Here is a 15,191-nt window from a genome sequence, read left to right as displayed (position 1 = left end):
GGATCAAATGATGTGAACTCTTAGGGATGTGAGAGCTAAAATTTGATATAATCATATACCAATTTTCTCTCACTAAAGTATTCTAATTTTTAGAGTTTCATTATACTTGGTTAAAAACCAACTAATGTATTTATCTACGTCCTTTTAATTTTAATTTTCTCAGTATAACATTTATATTGAATGATTTAACAATACCTGATTTCATTTACTAAACTCTTTAACAATATCATTCCTTTGTTGAATGCTTATAAAATACTTGCCCAATTCACTTTTCGGGTCGATTCCCAAGTGTAGGTGTCTCGTTTCCGTCAACTTAAATACCCCCGCCTAGACATAACGTTCCTTAGACAAAGGTCCTTATGTACAATTATTTTATAAACTTAATCTTTTAACTGAATTTATTTTAATCCTATTAAAATAAATTAAAAGATTAACTTATTTCTAATCTTATTAGAAATACTTCCAACTTAAGTCTACGTGTTAATTTTAAACCATTTAAAATTAATTTGGACATATGTTTGCATGCGACTCTTGATTATAGATTTTAATCTATCTCATTAAAAATATAACTCTTATATTTTAATGCTTTCTTCAAACCTATAAATTTGCATCTAATGATATTGATTAAATACCACAATTATATTTATCTAAGTAATGTCATTCTCAATGCAAAATCCATTTTCATTTGATAAATATAACACCTATATTAATCATACATGAAAATCAAGCATTCACATACATCATTCCCCCATTCATTATAACAATTATAACCTAGCATGATGCATGAACATGCTTAGTGTGATTATACATCCTTATAACATAATTCTTATATTATGATGCATGAGCATGCTAATATAATCATGATGCATGAACATGTTTATCCTAAGGTGGGAAATTTTGAATCTATATAACATACACTATGTAATATGAATTCAAACATTATCCTCAACATATCCAATGCACGACTAAATTAATTTAAACAACAAAAATTGGACCAATTTTGGCACCTTAAAAAAAATTAATTAAATTAATATAATTTTATATCAATTTAATTATTAATCCTAAAAATAACAAAAAACAAAAAACAAAAAAAAAATTAGGTAAAAATACCTGCAAATCAGAAACTCCAACGATGTGAGATTAATTAGCTAAACTCATTAATTGAATTAATCAATATTCGTTAACTGTGGGTACACTCCACTAAAAACTCACAACTGCACTCTTCTCGCTGTAGATATATTTATGTGTTCATGGATATAGACTAATAATAATAAGTTATTCCTTCACGAGTGTCCATAATATCAACTGGGTCAAATTACCCTTCTACCCTTGGGTTACCTCTATATTCTTGAGTACCAGTGCTCTTCTAATGAACAACCTTTTTATAGTCCAAACGATAAACAAAAACTCCTCTCGAACTAATGAGAGGGTAGGACCCTTTGTTCAATTCTCGGAGACACCACTTAAGGGAACAATCATCTACTTACCCTGAAGTCGAGAATGCGTGAATTCCATCTCATATTATTATGTTCCAGCTCCTCACTTGGTCTTGTCTCTAAAATGGTAGGCTTATTGAGTTGATAAATTGGCCACTCTCACACATACAAATCAAAGCACAATCCCTTGTGCATAGGAGTTCATAATACACTCAGGATTAAGACTAAGTTGCCAAGGTCATCTAATTGAAATAGGAACCAAACTAGCTAAAGACATTACATTTAGTGGTTACTATTTCGCGGTCCGATCTTATGAAAACTCATTGCATAAGATACCTCCACTCACATGTCACCTACATGAATGTGTTGGATCATTACGTTTTATCAAATACAAAGTGGGTCGTATCCATAGTGTCACCAGGATAAGGTACCCAGCCTTATTCCTATATTATAGACCCTTTAGGTTGTTTCTTGAACATTGATTCTTATATGTCTCTACATACAATTCAAGACTCATAAGGTGGCCTTGGATGTTAGTTTATAAAATTTAAGGTTATTAAGACAAAATAGAATACAACACCAATCAATAACATTTATTAAATTAAGATCGATAACTCTTTATTGATGACGGTCAATTGATAACATTCACTATCTACCAATTTTAGGGCATAAAACCCAACAGTGATAAATTAGCACTATTGGAAGGCTTTACAAATGTAGATTATGTTGCACACCTTGACAAAGTAGGTCTCTATCAGGTCACCTTTTTCGTTTATATGGTAATGTGCTCAGTTGGGAGGTTGCTCTACAGTCAGTTGTTGCTTTGTCTATTATTGAGTTAGAATATATTTCAGTGGCTGAAGCTATTAGGAGATAGTGTGGTTGAAGAGAATTGTTGGTGAACTATTGTCGCAGGAGTTTATTTATATCATCCATTGTGATAGCCAAAGTGCTATTTATCTTACGAAGAATTCATCTCATCATGAATGGTCTAGGCATATCGATATCAAATTTTATTTTATCAGAAAGGTTGTTTTTTAGAAAGATGTTGAACTGGTCAAAGTTCATACAGAACAAAGTTTATCAGATATGTCAACCAAAGTTCTTCCAGCTCATAGGTTTAAATACCTGTTAGATGAGTTGAAGGTTAAATCTGGATGATATGGTGAATGAAGAGTCAACTTGGCACTTAAATATTCTTGTTGTAGGGGAGATTTGTACAAAATACAAGTATTTTTAAGTGGGACTATTATTAGGGAAATTGTGGAATTAAATGCCTAATGGCAGTCTTGTAAAATGAGATTGATGGTAGTTTTGAAATTAATTCCATCTCCTTCTTCTTTACGGTTTTATCATGAAACCTATTAAAAGGGTAAGAAAAGAAAAAACATGCTTACTGTTGTTAGAGAGAGATAATACCACACTTAGAGAGAGAAAGACTACTACAGAGAGAGAGGGAGACGACGTGAAGAAAGGGAGACAACGTGAGGTGTCTTCGACTCGCTGCGGTTTCAGGCGTAGGTAGGTCGCTGGTCAGAGGCACGTGTTCAACGCAGCGTGGGTTCTCGATTCTTTCAGATCTTTAGTAGCAAGGGTCTCTGGCGTGGCCTAGTTCCGGTTCGTGATAGGTGCTGTCCGGCGAGTGGGATTTCGTTTTAGAGTGTCTTGTCGGGCGGTGGATTAGGGGCTAATTCCGAGTAATTTGGCTTCATTTTAGAGGCTATTTTCACGTGATTCTCTCGGTGTTAGTGGGTGTTTGGCCGACGATATAGTCAGTGGATTGGCAGATTGGGCTCGCCGATTTTTCATGGTAAAGAGGTGGGTTAATCATGGATAAATTACAGTTATTCTTGATAATTCCTGTAATTTGTAATTCTCATTGCTCTTAATAAAATTGATTCAAGCTAGTTTTTAAAGTGGATGTAGATCAAATTGGTCGAACCAATATATATCATTGTGTCTTTGTTTTGCTTTTATGGCTTTTGATTTATTCTGTTAGCTTTGTTGTGTTTTGTTTGGACATTCTTTCAGTTTTATTTTACAGGCTCCTTATTTTCATAGATGGGCTCTTGTCATTCTTAATTAGACTTAATCAAACTTCTTTAAAAAACATTATGCTTGGTAATCTGATCGGTGCTTCATTGTGGTGCATTTGGCTCGAGAAAAATATAGAATATTTCAAAATGGTGGGAAAATGATTGGACAGTTATGGGAGGACATATTATATCTTGTAGCCCTTTCGAGCTCGAAATCTCCTTTTTATAGCTCCTATAATCTTTTGTATTATGCTAAATTGGAAGAATTTTCTCTAATCTATCCTCTGTGTTATTTTCTTTTGTTGCTTGGTGGCGCTCCTCTAACTCATCGCTTGTATCTAGTTTATCAACCAATGATATCATTTTTTGGTCTGCGAGGCATGATGAGGTTGTTAGGAATGTATCAACCTAGTTGAGATATCTTGGTGTGTCTATCGATCCATCTTGTCCCTTGTACGTTTTTTTTTTAAAAAAAAAAAAATCATAATGTCCACTCATACATTCAATTTCCATCAGTTTTACAATTTCAGTAACGATGAATTTATTTTATTTGAAATTAAACATTTAAAATTTGAATATTAAAGAGTATGATGGAGAGAAAATGAAGACTTTTGGTTGGATATCTAATTGGATGAAGATTGATACAGAAAAAAAGCAATGAAATATTTTGTTATTATAGTATAGTAGGCATCAAATAGAATGTTGAAAGGTGGGAAGTTAAAGTTTGATTCGCCAACAATTAATTAGATTTGGAATTCAAAATACCATCATTATCTTTTATTATGCGGTATTTTTACGTATAGAAAAATAAACCAAAATATTTATAAAGTATAACAAAATTTTAGAATTATCAATGATAGATGTTTAAATACTGATAGACTTCTATCAGTGTTTATCAGTGACATTAATTGACATTGATAGAAGTCTATCCAGTATCTATCAACGTCTATCAATAGTTCTAAAATTTTGCTATATCTTGTAAATATTTTCAACAGTTTTATCATCAAATAATTTCTCTTTTATTATTTAGTTATTTTTTTTAGAGTTTGACAAAAGGACTTATTTTTTTATATTTTATATCTAAAAGCTTAGCTATCCTTTTAATATAATACCAATTTGCATGCTTTTTTTCATACGCATGTTTTCATGTCCACCTTCAGAAAATATTTAAGTGGCCAATTTATACATAGTTCACTCTAATGATAGAGATTCCAAATTTACTCAAAATACATAGTTTGCTCCACACCTGAACCTCAATGGTGTTTTTATTAGAGGGGTTTTGAGGTAGAGTTTCACGAGCTCTCCATTCTCTCTCTCTCTCTCTCTCTCTCTCTCTCTGTCTCTCTCTCTCTCTCTCTCTCTCTCGTCAGGAGCCCTAAAAATGGATTTCATTGTTGAGTCTCCTCTTTCATTTGACTTTGGAGATGACTTATTCCCTCTGCCTCCTCTTCCATCGTCCTCCGCCATCTCTCCGCCGTTGGACAACCCTAACGGTGTCCTCCAAAAGCCAAGAAATGGCCGCCGGAAAAAGCCACCTCCCAACACTCACGATGATACTGGAGATGAAATCTTGGACGAACAAAAGAAGAAGAAGATAATACATAATGAAGTGGAGCGGCAAAGAAGACGAGATGTCTTCCCTTTACACCACTCTTCGCTCACTTCTCCCTATTGAATACATTAAGGTATGAATTTTCATTCTTAAATTAGATTATTTTCCAAGTTTTACTACTAAACTTGACAAGTTATATTAAATTTCATTGTATTGAATTCTAAACTTTGATGTGTCATATCTTTTACACTCTTATTGGATTACAGCTAATTTATCTTCTTTTTCAAACAATTAATTTTATTTTTAGACACTATGATGTCATTTTTTCGATTGTATCAATTTCTTCATACCATGTTTTATATATATACAATAAAAACTTTGAACAAAATTACCTACCAATAAGGTAAAAATCGAATCAATTAGCATTTGATAGCATTGAATGTTTAAGGTTAAAACCAATACACTTGCCTAAATTTAGTCTTAAAATGGTTCTTTTCTTAACATTTCTTTTAAGTTGTCGAGCTTTATTTACAATTTAAAAAAATTTGTACAATACGTTCTTAATTACATCCAGAAATTAATTATTTAAGAAATAATATATAAACTTTAAATAGCATATACTAGTTTTATAGAATATTAATTTCATTTATGGGCAATTGCAATTTTAATAAAAAAAAAAAAACATTGAAAATTGGGCGCATGTCCCTAGGTTTTGTTTTTTAACAAACATGGTGAAAATTTCCCTTTAAAAATTTGATTGTTTGATTTCTATGCAAATATTATGTGATTGCTATCTGATTTCTATATGATTACTCTACAATTACAAAAAAGTTAAAGTCATAATTTTGATTTCTTAAAATGTATTTGCCATACAATGTAATTTTCCTTTCATTTATAGATCATTTCTTTAAGAAACACCACACAAGCTAAAATGAGCTTAATTCTATTAGCATAAAGTATGTATCAATGGTTAAGAATGTTTATAGTTTGAACCGTCCATTTATATTATATATATATATATATATTTTGAAAAAACTCACACACTTAAAAACAACACCACCCACCAAGATAAGCATCAACAAATTTCTTAAACTTTCTTATAAATCATCTAATTTTTGCAATGATAGGTGAATAATCTAAGATGATTGAAAACATCAAGAATCAGAAATTATTCAATTTTAGTGATAATTAAATCAATTAATTAATCTACCTAAGTATATGAGTAGTATGTCAATTATATGCTAATATACTACTCATGTTTAGGTATATCAATTAACTGAATTTCTTGGGCTTTAAATTTCTGCTCCTTGTAATAATGATGACGACGACGATGGTGGTGCTTCAAACACCATTGTTAACTTATTTGAGAGCTTCAAAGTCTGGTTTTGCATACTATTTGTTTGGATTTTGTTGTATGAAGTCTGAAATTGAGTTCTCCCATATTATTATCTTGTTCTAAAATTTAAAAATTTTCATATGATTACTTTAGGGTTTTTTTATAGATGATCCGAAATGAAATCTGTCTCACTTTTAAAATTGACGGATGAAGTTTTCTAATGAAGTTACCCAAATGAACCATTGTTCTTAATACTCTACTCATAGGGAAAAAGGTCAAGATCCGATCATATACACGAGACAGTTAAGTACATTCAACATATGCATGAAAGAATTCAACAACTGTCTGATAAAAGAGATGAGCTAAGAAAACTCTCCGATGGAACGCCGGCCGCTGTCGGTACGGCAAAAACGCTTAATTCCTCAGACAATGACTGTGTGTGGGCAAAAGATGGAAGTTGTAATAGACACTGCCACAAAACATAGGCTCCCTCTTTCAAACTTTCTTCAAGCTTTAGCTGCCGGAGGACTTGAAATCCTCAGCTGCACTTCCAACAGACTGAATGAGAGGTTCATTCACACCATTGAATGCCAACGGATTCTTAATAATGATGGCTTCTATCCAAACATCGATGTGTCCGAGCTTCATCGTAAGTTAACCAATTTCGAATATTTTCCTTTAGATTAAAAAATTATTCAATATGGTTATGACATTGTGTCTGCTGATCTTGTCTCTTATATCTAACTATTTTAAATTGTGAGTAGCATTGTATCGGTCCTTTTGTCAGTAAATGTTTTCTCAAATTATTATATTGTTGACGGATATTGAAGTAGTCCCTAATGGTTTTTGATAATATGCATTTTCATCGCTATGTTTCTTCTTGAATTAAATAGTTAAACTACAAATTTCATCTCCACTTTAGGACGATGTCTATGTGGATTTGTTTATATCTGAGCTTTGCTTTGGGTTTTTGTACAAATATTTATCCGTGTCTTTCATATAGGTGAGATTCTTATACCAAGAATATGAATAACAAATATTTAACTAAGTTAATATTAATTATATCTAATTACTTTTAATAATTATAGGTACCAACTCTGAATCTTTACTATTCATTTTAAATTATAAAAGCACCTATTTTTAATAATTATAAGTACCAATATATTATTTATAACTATTCAAGATATTTAAATTCTAAATATTTCATATTAATATTTAGAGAATAATATTTGTGATCCAACTGAGTCATCAGTGTTTTCCATAGTAACCAAAGTGATGGTTTTCATTTCCCCATCAGTTGGAGCTAAGCTAACCATTCAATTTTGTCTTCGTAAGTTGTGTTGGTCGTGTTTCAAAAATGGATTATTTTTGTAAAGGAATACTAGAGGTCGTGGGTTAGCAGACGCATCGAGACATCTCAATTAGATTAGAACATCTTTAATGTCCTCATCATGCCTCTGTCCAAAATTAATTATAGTCTTCATAAAAAATCACATGTTTGAGAGATATAAATTTTGTTAGTGCAAGGATCTAAATATTTGTGACAAGTGTTGTATTCTAAAACACACATTCATAGTGAAGAGTTTGATCCCAACGACTATTTTCTTATAATAGAATCTTAAAAACCAGTTTTATGTATCAAATCTACTTACTATAAAAAGGAGATCTATTTCCGTAAAAGAAAAACTAAGTGAGAAATTTTTAAAAGCAAGTGAATTCTTATCTTTGTAGCCTTCAGGAAGTAATAGAAGATTCCCCTTCCCATAAATGTAGGCACCATTTTGTCGAATGACATATATAGTTGTGTTCCTCTTATTCTTTTCCTTCTTCTTCCTCCTGTGCATGTGAAAAATCTTCATTTTCTCTTGCAAAATCATCATAGAAAGATCAAAGAGAGTTAGAGAGAAGTGAGAGCATTTTGAGTTTAGGAAGAGAGAGAAAAATTCGTATGATTAAAAATTATAGAAACATAATTGAAATTGATAAAAAAAAAAAAATCTTATCTCCCACATGTTTTCACTTGGCTGCTATTGAGTTTTATGCCCTAAAACTCGTAGATAGTAAATGTAAATTTTGACCAATAATTAATAAAGTGTTATTAATGTTTAGTACAATAAATAGTTATTGTTTATCTTGTATTTAGCTTGCCTAATTAACCCTAATCCAATAAACTAATATCCTAGATTATTGTATGAGTCTTAAACTGTACGTGGAGACAAATGAGAATCAGTATTCAAGATACAACCTAAAGAGTCTACAATATATGGATAAGGCTTGGGTACTTTATCCTTGTGGCATTATGGATACAGTACGGTCCACTTTGTATTTGATACAAAGATAATGATCCAATACGTTTGTGTAGGGGACATGCGAATGGGGGTATCCTATACAATGAGTTTGCATAAGACGAACCACGAAATAGTAACCACTAGATGTAACTCCATTGACTAGTTAGGTTTCTATTTTAATAGGATCACCTAGGCAACTTAGTCTTAATCCTGAATATATTCTGAACTCTTGTTCACGAGGAATTGCCCTTTTATTTGTATGGGTGCAAGTGGTCAATTTTCTGACTCAACATGCCTACCATTTTGGAGACAAGATCGAGTGGGAGCCGAGAACATAATAATACAAGATAAATTTCACTCATTCCTAATTTTAGGGTAAGTAGATGAGTGTTCCCTTAAGTGGTGTCTCTGTTGGGATTGGTGTCCTAATTCTCCTCGAGTCTCATAGTTTGTAAATTTTATACACATTGTTATTAATAAAATAAGAGTTATTTTATTTAGCATTTACTCATATCCAATAAACAAAGATCCATGGTTGTTGTGTATAAACTTAAGCATGTATATGAGATATATAAGTGGATCGTGCCTTAAGTAATAACCTAAAAGGTATGTAGTATAAGGATATAGGAGGGATACCTTATCCTTGTGACACTATGGATACGACTCGCTGTGTAGAGGTTTACAAGTGTTGTGAATTACTACAGATGGTCTGATCCTGACCATTCATATGAAGACATACAAGTGGGGGTGTTCTATACAAAAAGTTTGTATAAGACTAGACCACGAGATGACTAGACTTCTTATATAACGCCGTTGATACTTGAGACTTACATCTCACTTAAATGACAAGAGGTGACATGACCTTAATCCTGAGTGTTTTGGGAATTCCTATCTTTGAGGGCAGTCTTTTGATTAGTATGGGTGAGAGTGGCCGGATTGCCAACTCAACAAGCCTACCTTTGTAAGGATTTGTCTGATTGGGGAGTTGGGAACTCAGTTACACAAGATGGAATTCACTCCTTCCCTGAAGCAGGGGTAAGTAGATAGATTGCTCCCTTAAGGGCTGATTTCGAGTCTTGAACATAGTGGCCACATCCTCTCTTTAGAAGAGATGACTTAGTCATAGTAGGACTATGACTTATGTTCATTAGAGGAATTAGTGGTACTTAAGGAGTTAGATGTAACTACAGGGGCAAAACAGTAAATTGGCCTAACTGTACTTACGAGCGATCTGTGAAGAGTTATCGCATTGTTGATTGGTTGATATGGACACTGAAATATATCTGTCGTGAGGAGAGTGCAACTGTCGATCTTTAGTGGAGTGCCTAGCAGTTAACGAATAGTAGATCCTGTGACTAAAGAGTTTAGTCAGTTATTCATGTACTGTTGGAGCTACTGGTCCATAAGGTCCCCTTGGTAGCTCAATGGATTCAAGTTGAGAATTAGTTTATGGAGTTAGTTTGAAGTATTCAAATTAACATGAGGAAATTCAATTATATATGATATAATTGATTTGATGTATTACATACATCAAGTGGAGGATTAATATAAATATGATTTACATTAAGTACCATAAAATAGAAAAAGAACTATAGTTTGTATGTTTCATGAGATGAAATATTAAAACTATAGGTTATAAATATAATATAGTAAGTTGGTTATCATATTTATTTATAATAAATTAATTATGTGATAATTATATTCTTTTTATCTAATAACTGATTGAGTGGGAGGTTATTTGTGGTTTTATGGTAACTGTGAGATAAAAGGAAAAACATTCTCCTAAATTTAGAGGTTACTTCATTCGGAGAGTTTCTCATGGACAAGCTATCAAGTGAAAGTGTTTCACTAAGCGATAGTTCACAGAGACTAGAAGATCGTGGAGTTTGACTACACGATAGTTCATCAGTTGATCGTAGCTAAACGATCGTGTGACATTGTATATACGATAGGTTGCCATTTACTAAACGATCGAGCACATTGTCTATACGATAGACAACTTCCTATCTCCCACTTGCTTGATCGTCTACACGATCGTTGTGCTCCAGTCTCTTCCTCAAGCCAAGATCATACAGAGCCCACAACTTCTGGATTCTCACACCGAGAATACAAAGGTAAATATTATAGTGGTGTCTCACTCAACTCAAAAAAAAATTGTTCTGCATGTTTTTTCTTCTCTAAAAAAATTCCTCCTTTTTCCTTTTTTCCAATTCAATTGGTTCACACAAACAAAAAGATACCAAAGGGTTCTCAGAGGATAGGATGGTTACTTTCTAGATGGTGTTCTAAACATCCAATTGGAGAATTAGATTTTCTTTTGGTTCTACAAAGGTAAATGTTTCCTATCCTTTTTTGTATATTTAATTTTAAGCATGCTTAACCTAGGTTCTAATTTTATAGTAAATTTGTTTTTCTTTTGTATCTATATTATTTATGAATTGCCCAGGTGTTTCAGAAATCCTAAAATAATAATGAGTTTTGGTTCCGTGCTTTTCGCTACATTAGGTCTTTCATCCCTATAGCTGCAACGTGGCCTTATGCTTCCCACACACGAAAACCACCAAACTTTCTTTCGGATATGCTTTTCTTTCAAATTTGGGCCTGCAAGAACAAAGTTGAACCCAACAAATTGGCATCAGAGCATTGACTATCAAGAAAGCAGTTCTTAGAGAATCAAGATTAAAAAATTCAGATAAGTCATGACAATAGCAAGGTTTGATTTTGAAAATTTTGATGGAATGGGTGATTTTGGCCTATGGAAGACCAAAATCAAAGCCATACTCGGTCAACAAAAGGCTCATAAGGCCCTTTTAGATCCATCAATGTTCTAGTTACAACACAAGAAAGAGAAGATTGGTTGCTTACAACCTATGGTATGTTAGTTCTAAATCTTAGTGATAATGTTTTAAGGTAAGTTTTAGATCAAGAGACTGCCTATGAGATTTGGACTAACTTTGGAAGAGTTATTTGGCACAAAAGACCTTTCAAACAAGATGTATCTAAGACAAAAGTTCTTCATATTCAAGATGGACTCATCCAAATCACTCATAGACAATCTTGATGAATTTAAGAAGATTTTCTTGGAATTCAAGAACCTAGAAGAGAAATTGGGTGATGACAATGAAGCGTACATGCTTCTTAATTCCCTACTGGATTCCCACAGAGAAGTGAAGAAACAAGGCAAAAGAAGGAATTTTCGGCTACCTTCTCAGATGAAGAAACAAACTCTAGTAGTGAGTCAAATGATGAAGTGCCTGCTTTAGTGGGAAGTCTCTCCTTTGTTTGTTTTGAAGACTGTAAGACATCCTGTCATGTTGATTCTGCTTCAAAAACTCAATCTGACAAAGCTACTGCTTTTTGTGACAAATCGTCTTATGAGAAAGTTTATTAGATGTGGCTTGAATTCTCAAGAGCTTTAGTTGTTCAAAACCTCTGTCGGTATAGATGCTTCTCATGCTGATATTTAGCCTCTCGTGAGTTTTGTTGATGACCAGACTCTGTTAAGTACCTCTACTATTGAAGAAGGCATATCGGTTCCTACTATCACTATCTCTTATTCTACTGGTGCTAAGAAGGATACTGATGTTATCCCAGAAGTTATTGGCATTCTTCTTAACATGGGGGATTCTAGTGTTTGCTCGAAACATAGTCCTGCAGTGCCTTCTTTGGTTGCCTCTGCTTCCTTCTCGGTTGATTTTGATTTTGGTCAATCTATTTCTGACTCGAGTTTCTCCTAAGGGACTATGTCATTTTCCTCTGATGATAATATTCCTATTGTCCAATTGGGCAAGCTGAAGAAGATGGCCTCTATAAGTGTGTATGCTGATTTTGATCCCTTTACTCGTACTTGCTAAAAAGGAACTCCTCCTAAGAAGAAGAACCTCGACTTTGAATCATAATCTTCTATGCAGATCTCTGACTCTAATAGTGAAGAAGACATTACCTTTGTCAAAGACAAGCCTCTCACAAGAGTTGATCGTCGTAAAATTTTTCATAATGTTCTTAATGTTCCCATTGATGGGATATCCTTTCATAGTGAGGACAATGTTCAGAAATGGAAGTATGTGGTGCAGCGACGTATTGTTGATGAGAAGGTTTTATCTGACCAGACCAAGTTCTGTTTGGAAACTATAGACCTTTTTTAGCATGTTGGACTTCTCAAGACTGTTGTGGACCTCAATCCCTTTTATCCTCAATTAATTAGGGAGTTCATTATTAATCTTCCTTCTAAGTTCAATTATCCAGTTGTCCTATTTATTATAAGGTCCATATAAGAGGCACATGTTTCACCATTTCTTCTACTATTATTAATGCTTATCTTGGATGTGTTGATTCCCCTCCTCTTGGTAAACCTTATCCCTCCACTATGAATCTTGTTGCTGAGCTTAGAAGTGGTACTCAGTCTGAGTGGCCTCTGTCTGGCCCATTGTCTTCCTCTACCTTCAGTGTGATGTATGCTATTTTGTTTCAAATTGGCATTGCTAATTGGTGCCCTTCGATTCATGGGTCCAGTTTATCTTCTTCTCCGACCATTCTTTTGTATCAGATTGGAACTTTGTCTACTTTTGATTTTGGTGAGTTTTTGTATATAATCAGCATCTTCGACATGATAAATCCTTTGCTATCAAGCTACCTATCTGTTTACTGCACTTTTTCACTGCTATCTTGTTATCTTAGTCCCCTGCCATTCTTGGTTTGAATGATGCCCCTGGCCCTGATCCCAAGTTTCTTAATCTGAGTTACAAGATTTTCAGGGTTCTCATGTTCCTGACATCGTGCTTAACATCAGCCCTCCCAAGGCTTCGAACATTCCTCTTCCTGAGGATTTACAGGTTCTGAAAGGTGGTTTATTGATTCCTACTGAACTTAAGACTTGTATATTTTGTATCTTTCTTTCTGAGTCTCGTACTCTGAGCTCTATTATTCGTGATTTGATTGGTCATCAGGCTAAAATTGATGCGTTGGTTCATCTCTTAAGTGTGTTGCTTTTGTGTTCTGATGATACTTCATTTTCTTAAACTCTTCCATTTGATTGATTTTTTTTCATGGAAAAAGATGGAGATGGTTGAATATGATTGAATGGGTTGGTTGTTATCTGTTTGGGTTGGTTGTTGTGGTTTTGGGTTGTTTTTGCTGGTATTGTTCCTTCTTCTTCTCTCTCTGGTTTCGTCTGGTGGTTGTTCTGCTCGGGCTGTATTGAAATTAATTTTGATTATTTTGGGAAGGTGTGTTTTTTCTCTCATTGTAGTGTGTCTGGTTGGTTTTCCAATAAAAGAAAATCTTATGCCAGAGAGGGAGTTTCTTATAGTTTTGGTTGGCTGATAATATATATTTTTAAAATTATTTTGGATACTTTGTGTCTCACTTGGTGTTGGTAAACTTTCTTTATTAGTGGCAAATTTGCGAGGGTGATCTTTTCCTTGTTTGAGTTGATGTCATTTGTAGTTTTCTTCCTCTATAAGGTCGATCAACTGTAAATTAGAGAATTTCATGTGTTTTATGTGGCTATTTTAATCGTGTGATAATCAGAAGTCATGCAGTTCTTTTGAAGCTTGGTCTGATCGAGTAGATTCTTCATAGTGTTGTGGTGAAGTGTTGGTTCAGTGATCTTTCAACTACTCAGTGAAGAGTGGGTGAAGTTGTTTCTGTGGCATCAGATTTAAGGGGAACCTAAATTTGTAGACTCATCGGAAGTAGTATCAGTGTTAGGGAAACCTAACTTGCTCGCTTGTATTCAGTTCTGAGTACATTGATTTTATGTAATCTTAGTTGAAGTGTAGTAAAAACTAAGTTACATTCTAGTGGATCGCTTTACACCTAGGCGGATTCCTCCAATACATAGGTGTATCGAGATGAGTTAATAAGTCTCTATGTGCATCTTCTCTGCTTATTACTTCTGTTTATTCGTCTTTGCTTTTGTTGGTGGCATTTTCCTAAGCTTGTGGTATTATTGTGATTCCTAATTTTCAAAAATAAATTTTATCTCAACAATTTTTTTAATTAGAAGAATCTAGAATTTTTTTTTTAAAAAAAAAATGAAGCATAACAAAATAGATTTTTTTGACATTTAAGTTACATTTTAGTAAATAAAAAATTTTCCTATAGCAAAATCCTAAAAGTAAAAATTTTGAATAAATCATAAAAACTATCTTTTAAATTCCAAACAATTTAGAAAGTACCGAAGTTGAAAAATAGTACCCTAAAAATTGTTAGGAGATACTTAGCCCATTACCCTACTAAAAGAAATGAGTAGAGTTGTGTTTTTAGTTAAAATATTTTTTCTGATGGAAAAAACGTCAAACTATTTATAGAAATAACAAAAAAATATAGATAGATATTGATTGATTTCTATCAACGTCTATCGTATTGTATTAATGATAGACTTCTATTAGTTTCTATCAAAGAAACTTAAATTTTTCTATTTTGTGTAAAGTTTTCCTCATTTTTCTATTTTTAAAAAGCTCCCTAATATATATATAATTAAGTAATAAAACTTCTATTTATGCCTCTATATCTATAATGGAACACTTTGATATAACAAAT

At 33.1% G+C, this 15,191-nt stretch overlaps 1 pseudogene; it reads left to right on the top strand.

Annotated features, from left to right (window-relative positions):
* The first annotated feature begins 4,853 nt into the window (after positions 1 to 4,853).
* LOC120092670 (transcription factor bHLH36-like) lies at positions 4,854 to 7,047 on the top strand (annotated as a pseudogene).
* Positions 7,048 to 15,191: the final 8,144 nt, after the last annotated feature.

Source organism: Benincasa hispida, chromosome 12 (assembly GCF_027475165.1).
Source record: "Benincasa hispida cultivar pf3 chromosome 12, pf3_genome.v1.1, whole genome shotgun sequence".
Classification (NCBI taxonomy): domain Eukaryota; kingdom Viridiplantae; phylum Streptophyta; class Magnoliopsida; order Cucurbitales; family Cucurbitaceae; genus Benincasa; species Benincasa hispida.
The sequence above is the reverse complement of the archived record's forward strand: the minus strand, read 5'-3'. Positions and strand labels throughout refer to the sequence as shown.